Below are 8,609 nucleotides of genomic sequence, written 5' to 3' on the forward strand. Positions count from 1 at the left end.
TCCACCACCAACATCACATGCACATATCTTACACAACATTGCATACGGATGGAAAGGCTCCAGGAAACCGGCAGCCTAGCAGAAAGACACCAGACCAGCTTACTAAGCAACAAGCACGTACCATCATGGGTCAGCCAGCAGCGCCGGCGGCGCCGGCAGCATCTCCACTGCCCCTCTTGCCGTTGTTGTCGCCGTCGTTGCCGCCGCCGCCACTACCATCACCACCACGGTTCTTGGTGCTCCCTCCGATCAAGTCTTTCACGATCTCTTTGAGGATGCTGCCCCTCCGGATGTTCGGGTTGCCGTGGGGCTTCTTTCTCTGGCCGTCCATGGCGCCGCGCTCTCGCGCGCGCACAGCTTGGAACGCTGGCGAGAGGCCGGCACCTCGGTTTGGGTGTGTGTGTGACCGTATGAGAATGAGCTGCACAGGCAAGGTGCTATATATAACCACTAATCTTATATGCTACAGGTAGGCAAAATGTCATTTCTTTAACACAATGTTTTTGTCTTTTGCTCCTAGATAGAGGTATAATAAGGGGGAAAAAACCTTAAAAACACTGAGAGGAACCTCAGTCGACGACTAGTCGTCTAGTCTGTAGCTCGATCATCTCGGCGATCGCTTTCAAGTGGATACATGTGTGGTTTTATGCATTAGAAAGAGTGCAGGGGTATTGTATTGCTTATTGGCAGGTGCTGATGTCGAGTTCTTGGCTCTCGTACTATAGTTCTGATCTAGAACGTGATTGTTGACCGACACAGTGGCTCTTGTGAACATGAGCGCAGCCTGGATTGGAACATATTCCGTATATCGGACGACGTGCATCGTGCTGTGCCGGAGGCTCTTTCATCGCGATGACGTAAGTTGTAAATCTTGGCTTACGTCGCTGCAATGACGCACGCACCAACCAAGGCCCTGTTTAGTTCCCTCCTAAAATACCAAATTTTTCAAGATTTTCCGTCACATCGAATACGAAAACGCATGCACGAAGCATTAAATATAAATAAAAAATAAAACTAATTACACAGTTTAGACGAAATTCACGAGACGAATCTTTTAAGCCTAATTAGACTATGATTGGACACTAATTGCCAAATAACAACGAAAACGCTACGGTGCTCATTTTGCCAAATTTTTGGATCTAAACTGGGCCCAAATGGCACGTACTATAGCGGAGCGTGGCTGCACCTGCGTGAGCATGTGACTCCGATGGCCGATGCATGCAGTTGCAGGTGGCAGGCGTGCAACTTGACGCTAGCACCAAGACTGCAGTCCAGAGAACAGGTTGGAAGGACAAGGACTGCCAGCGTCAAACTCCAGTCAGTCACCGGGCACGACGACCAGTCTGCAGTCCCACGCTCCACCACAGAAACTCTTATCTCAGAAAAGGAAAGCACAAACACACACAAGAAAGAAAAGAAAGCCCTGGTTTAGTTCGCGAAATTTGGATTTTGGGGCTACTGTAGTACCTTCGTTTTTATTTGGCAAATAGTGTCCAAACATTGACTAATTAGGCTTAAAACGTTCGTCTCACAATTTTCCACCAAAATATGTAATTAGTTTTTCTTTTCGTCTACATTTAATGCTTCATGCACGGACCGCAAACAAGAGCAAAGATTGCCTCGTGACTCCGCTTGGATTCTGCCGCGCCGCCCCTCGGCTCGTCTCATGATGGCGGGCCACCACCCGCGCCTTTGGGCTCGGAATCATGGGGGGACGGGGATCCACAGTCGCAGGCATGTTCAAGTTCAATGAACACGTGCTTCGTTGACAGACGGTCAGACGCCACCACCCCGACGCGACCGTGACCGGCAGGCATCTGCGCACGCCGAACTGCTGGCCAGAGCTTCTTTTATTGGCTCTCAAGTCACGAGGCGCCGGGCCGAGACCTGAGCCCTCCAACCTCGTAGTAGGGGCCAAGTGGCAGACCAAGTGGCAGAGGCGCCACAGGCCGACAGCGATCTCGGGGGAATCCGGGCAGGGGAAAGCGAACAAAAGAAACAAAGGACGATGGGTGCTCCAGTCGTCACTGTTTGTCGTCCACTGGCAGCCCGTGGTAGCTAAAGCATCTTGGATATTATTTTATCTAAAAATTTACGATTATTTACGACGCCAGAGAACATGCTTACACTAGTACTGCAGCTTCGGGCTCCCGTGGCAGTGCTGAATTGCGCTCTGAGCTAGCGGCCACAGGATTATCCTACAGCACCTCCTACGTGCGGCGGCGGCGATTGATCTGATCTTGGCATGCACCTGCCCCTTTGTTGTTGGCCGTTTGATTGTCCATGTACTGATCAAGTCTTTCGCTGATCCTAGGCTCGTGGACGGTCAACAGTGTCTCTTTCTGGTGTGGGCTCTGCTGGACATCAATCATGCGTTGTCTGGCATTCAGTAGGATCTTGCTGAATTTGGATTCCACGTGGAACCAAACAAAAAATTGAATTGAAACAAATTCTGAGTAATTAATTTCTTGCTGAATTTGATTGCTAGAATCTGATTTCTAGAATGACTTTTAGTTCCATGATCCAAACAGGACCTAAGAGTTATCTTAAAAAAATCATAACTTTTGCATATGAAGTGCATGGAGATGAAGTCTATATCGAAATTGTAGTGCTTAGTAAGATCAACAACTTTGTAGTTGACATGTTTTCTATAAAAAAAATATTTAGAGTAGAAAAGGTTGTTTTAAAATTCTTAGGTTTTCAAATTCAAAATTTAGAAAATCCAAAGACGTTTAGAATCTAACATATTAATTTTATTATTTTATATAAATTTGAAATTTAAAATTTTCAAACGTCTACGAGATAGATCGTATCAATGTTCGAAGTCATTTGAAATTTCTATTCTTTGAATTTCGAAATCTAAGAAACTAAAATAAATATTTAGGACTCTGAATGACTTCAGATAAAAAAATGTATCAACTATAAAGCTATAGATCGTACCGATAACTATAACTTTTGTATATACAGTGTCAACATCTGAAGTCATTATATAATTTAAAAAATTTAGATTTAAAATCTATTAATTTAAAAGAAAGTTTTGACAATCTGAATAGTTTCAAATAGAAAACTTATCAGCTACATGGTTGATGAAGATATCATTGAGCTCCAGTTTTGATATGAATTTTGTTTTTATCTGACTTCATATGAAAAGTTATGAACTTTTAGATAACTATTATCGATTGTACTAGTAATAGTCGAGAGTATTTTTGTCACTTTTAACTTCTCTCTCCCATATACTACTAGATAACATTATTTAATGACCATAGTGTCTTGGAGTCAATTACAATAATAGAAAAGTGTCTTCTAGTAAAGACAACATTGAGTAGTGTCCATCAACAAATATCATCACTGAAGAGTGTCCTATAACAAATTGCCTACTTCCTCGTCTCAAAATAGATGACACTTTTGACTTTTAGATATTATGTTTGACCATTTGTTTTATTCAATTTTTTTTGCAAATGACAACATAAATAAGTCATTATAAAAGTTCTCTAATGATAAAATAAGTCATATCAAAAGAAATAATATTTATATAGAAAATTTGAATAAGACGATCAATCAAACTAGATGTTTCAAAGTAAAAAATATTTTGTTGTTCTTTACTCTTTGTTAGCTCTACTTGCTTGCATCAGCAGCTGCTCTGTCTGAACCTATAATTAGCGACCACTTTACACTTGTGTTAGGGTAATACTGAATTACCCCCACCCACACACACGTGCATCACTGCATGCAAACAAAGTTGTATGTCTAATTGCAACGCGAGCAAATTTGCTACTCTTGGTAAAAAATTGAACGAATCTGAAAACACTTCATGGATCATGGTTACTGCCTCCACGAAAGATAATGGAGGGAGTAATAACGAAAACCCAGATAAATCATCACAACGAGTAAGAATCCACCACGTTTTCTAGCCAACCGGGGCTTGACACGTTCTGTTCGTTCCTCACCTCACCTCACCTTATTACCCACAAAAAGAAAAAAGGGAATCAGATATTCAGAGGAGCAAAAGCGCCGCAACAACAACAACAACAACAAAGCCTTTAAGTCCCAAATAAGTTGGGGTAGGCTAGAGTTGAAACCCAGCAGAAGCAATCAAGGTTCACTCAAGTGAATAGCTGTTTTCCAAGCACTCCTATCTAAGGCTAAGTCTTTGGGTATATTCCATCCTTTTAAGTCTCCTTTTATTGTCTCTACCCAAGTCAACTTCGGTCTTTCTCTGCCTCTCTTCACGTTACTATCCTGGCTTAGGATTCCACTACGCACCGGTGCCTCTGGAGGTCTCTGTTGGACATGTCCAAACCATCTCAACCGGTGTTGGAAAGCTCTTCTTCAATTGGTGCTACCCCTAATCTATCACGTATATCACCGTTCCGAACTCGATCTCTTCTTGTATGACCGCAAATCCAACGCAACATACGTATTTCCGCGACACTTATCTGTTGAACATGTCGTCTTTTCGTAGGCCAACATTCTGCACCATACAACATAGCAGGTCTAATCGCAATCCTATAAAACTTACCTTTTAGCTTCTGTGGTACCCTTTAGTCACATAGGACACCAGATGCTTGGCGCCACTTCATCCACCCTGTCTTGATTCTATGGCTAACATCTTCATCAATATCCCCGTCTCTCTGTAGCATTGATCCTAAATATCGAAAGGTATCCTTCCTAGGCACTACTTAACCTTCTAAATTAATATCTTCCTTCTCCCGAGTAGTAGTGCCGAAGTCACATCTCATATATTCAGTTTTAATTCTACCGAGTCTAAAACCTTTGGACTCTAAAGTCTTCCGCCATAACTCTAGTTTCTGATTCACTCCTGTCCGACTTTCATCAACTAGCACTATATTGTCCGCGAAAAGTATACACCAAGGGATGTCCCCTTGTATGTCCCTTGTGACCTCATCCATCACTAAGGCAAACAGATAAGGACTCAAAGCTGATCCTTGATATAGTCCTATCATAATCGGAAAGTCATTCGTGTCTCCATCACTTGTTCGAACACTAGTCACAACATTGTCGTACATGTCTTTAATGAGCCCGACGTACTTCATTGGGACTTTATGTTTGTCCAAAGCCCACTACATAACATTCCTTGGTATTTTGTCATAATCCTTCTTCAAGTCAATAAAAACCATGTGTATGTCCTTCTTCTTCTCCCTATACCGCTCCATAACTTGTCTTATTAAGAAAATTGCTTCCATGGTTGACCTACCGGGCATGAAACCAAATTGGTTCATAGAGACCCGCGTTATTGCTCTCAAGCGATGCTCGATAACTCTCTCCCATAGCTTCATAGTATGGCTCATCAACTTAATTCCCCGATAATTAGTACAACTTTGAATATCTCCTTTATTTTTATAGATCGGTACCAATATACTTCTCCTTCACTCATCAGGCATCTTGTTCGATCGAAAAATATGGTTGAACAACTTGATTAACCATACTACAGCTATGTCCCCGAGGCATCTCCACACCTCGATTGGGATATCATCCGATCACATCGCCTTACCTCCTTTCATCCTTTTCAACGCCTCTCTGAGCTCAGATTCTTGGATTCTCCGCACAAAACGCCTATTGGTATCATCAAAAGAGTCATCCAACTGAAAGGTTGTATCTGTATTCTCACAATTGAACAATTTGTCAAAATACTCTTGCCATCGATGTCGTATCTCATCCTCCTTCACCAAGAGATGCTCCCTTTCATCTTTAATGCACTTAACTTAGCTGAAGTCCCTTGTCTTTCTCTCACGAACCCTAGCCATCCTATAAATATACTTCTCTCTTCCTACGTACTCAAATGTTGGTAAAGATCCTCATACGCTCTACCATTTGCCATACTTACAGCTCGCTTTGCAGTCTTCTTTGCCACCTTGTACTTCTCTATGTTGTCCACACTCCTGTTATGGTACAAGCATCTATAACATTCTTTCTTCTCCTTAATAGTCCTTTGAACTTCCTCGTTCCACCACCAAGTATCTTTAGCCTCGCCTCCACTTCCTTTGGTTACTCCACACACCTCTGAGGCAACCTTTCAGATGTTGGTTGCCATCTTCTCCCACATGTTGTTTATGTCATCTTCTTTCTTCCAAAAGTCCTCTTTGATAACCTTTTTCTGAATACCTCTGACGTCTTTCCTTTCAGTTTCCACAACTTTGTTCTTTCAATCTTAGCTTGTTTATCCCTACGGGCACGTACCTGAAAATGAAAGTCTGCCATCAAAAGCTTATGTTGAGAAATAACACACTCCCCTAGTATCACCTTGCAACCCAAGAGCCTCAAGAATAGTGTGGTAGGAGTGAGAAGGCAAGGAGATAGGATTATCTTAGCCAAGCTTGTCATTGGTGATATGGTCTTGAACATAAATAGTGCGTATGCCCTCCAAGTAGGTCTCGACGAGAGTGCTAAGAGACAGTTATGAGAAGACTTAGATGACCTGATTAGAGCTGTACCTAGTAGTGAGAAGCTTTTTATAAGAGGAGATCTTAATGGGCATGTAGGTATTACAAGCGTAGGTTTTGAGGCAGTTCATGAAGGTTTTGGGTACGGTAATAGGAATCAGGAGGGGGAGGAAGTTCTGGACTTCGTGGTAGCTTTTGACCTGATGATAGCCAACACTTTCTTTAGAAAGAGAGAATTTCATTTAGTGACCTTCAGTAGCGAACAACACTCTGATCAGATTGATTTTGTCCTCACAGAAAGACAAACGATGCCACGAAAAAGAAAAGCAGAGTCATTCGCAAAGGCGCAAGGGTGTGGATGACGAAGTCGCCAAATATGCCGTTGCTTCAGTCTGAGTCGGGTAGTGGGACCAAAAAGGCTCGCCACTTTTCTCGTCTAGTCGTCTTCGCCACCGAAGCCGCCGATGCCGTTTCGGGCCCAATCAGCAGGTGCTGCTTGCAGTGCAAGACTTCACCATGAAGCTCTGGCTGACTGGCACAACAGGAATGTGGAACATAGAACTATGCAGAGGTGCATAACCGCATAAAAGGAATAGGAAAACACACAGCCAAAGATGGTAAGATGATTCGAGAAAAAAAAGATGGTAAGATGTATGCTTCGCTGCTCTACATTCAAGAGATTTTGCGGTTGTCCAATGCCTGTGGTAAGGGAAGTATCGGTATCCCATACGCGAACTTCTGTATGCACGCATCATGGTTCCCTAAGTATCCATACATGGTTTGGTTCGAGAAGACTACTAGACGAGAGCCTTTTCAAGTGGAAGAAACAGAGTACGCAACCATAATGCAGAACAGAGAGTACAAAGTACTCCATCTAATGCCGGAGCTGACACCGTTTTTCACCAAAAACTTCAGAATTCTATCACCATCCTGTCTGAATTCTGAAATTCGGAACTACTCTATCCAAAAGCGTGTTCAGTGGTTATCCGAGGTATCAGATACGTATCGCAGGTATCTGAGAAGTACAAGCATCATCATAAACGAGCTTTCACAAGCCTCAACGAATCATAGTTTCAGTTTCAGGTTTTCCCGTCAAGAGTAATGCTTATTCAAGTGAAAAGAAACAGAGTACACAACCATAATGCAGATCAGAACAGAGATCCATCACCACTACATCAAGTGAAATGTTAGATATGCATCGTGGCCTCATGGGTAAGAAGGAAAAACTCTAAGAAGATTCATCAAACAACAAGAGTAATGCTTGTTCAAGTGAAAGAGACAGAGTACACAACCGTGATGCGGAGCAGAACAGAAATTTGTCGCCACTACATAATATCCACAAGACAGTGGTGACCTCAAAAGGAGTAGCTTTTTTGCCCATGTACTAACACTAAAGTTGCCGCTCAAGAACGCAAACAAGAGCGTATGTTACATAGCACTCCAGCCGAAGCCGGAGTTCAGAGACTCCATTCGACCACAGAAAGCTTCCGAATTTAGATTATTCACTGCCCTGTCTGAACTCCGAAACTCTGAATCCCATAACATTACACAGATTCAGCTTACCCGAAGTGCGCACCCCGACCCACCCGATCCCACCCCCAAAGACTCTCCGCGGGTTCAAGGACCGGCGCTGCAGGCTGCATCATTTCTCAACCTCAACGGGGATCATCTGTAACACCCCGGTGTTATGCCTGCATTTAGGCACTGCTAATCATACATATCGTGCATCATCAAGCATCCTAATCATACATGCATAATCTTGCATATAACAACTGAAACATTACTTCGAAACATACGAAACATGTTTGTGAAACGTAAATGATGCATACACTTATTAGAGTTGTTTTGCTCTGATTCTTGCTTGCTAGTTGAGTAGAAACTGTTGGTTATGCTTGTAAATCATCTAGAATTGTTTAGCACAATTTTTGGAGCAAGGTTTGTATTCAAATTAATTCAAAATTTTGCTTCCAAAGTAATTTCCCAAAATTAGGGTTTTGAGTTAAAATTTAACTTTGACTTTGTAATTTAAAATCTAGATAGAATTGGACTTTGGTCATAAAAGCAAAGTTGTAAGGAATTAAATTCTAAACAACTTTCATTTTTGGTACATTTTCAAAAGAGGTCATTTTCTTGCTCAAAATAATAGTTGAAAGATGACATTTAAAAATTCCTTGAAAAATTTATTTGGAAAAGGATTTTTCCTCCTTC

This window comes from Miscanthus floridulus, chromosome 2 (assembly GCF_019320115.1).
Source record: "Miscanthus floridulus cultivar M001 chromosome 2, ASM1932011v1, whole genome shotgun sequence".
Lineage (NCBI taxonomy): Eukaryota > Viridiplantae > Streptophyta > Magnoliopsida > Poales > Poaceae > Miscanthus > Miscanthus floridulus.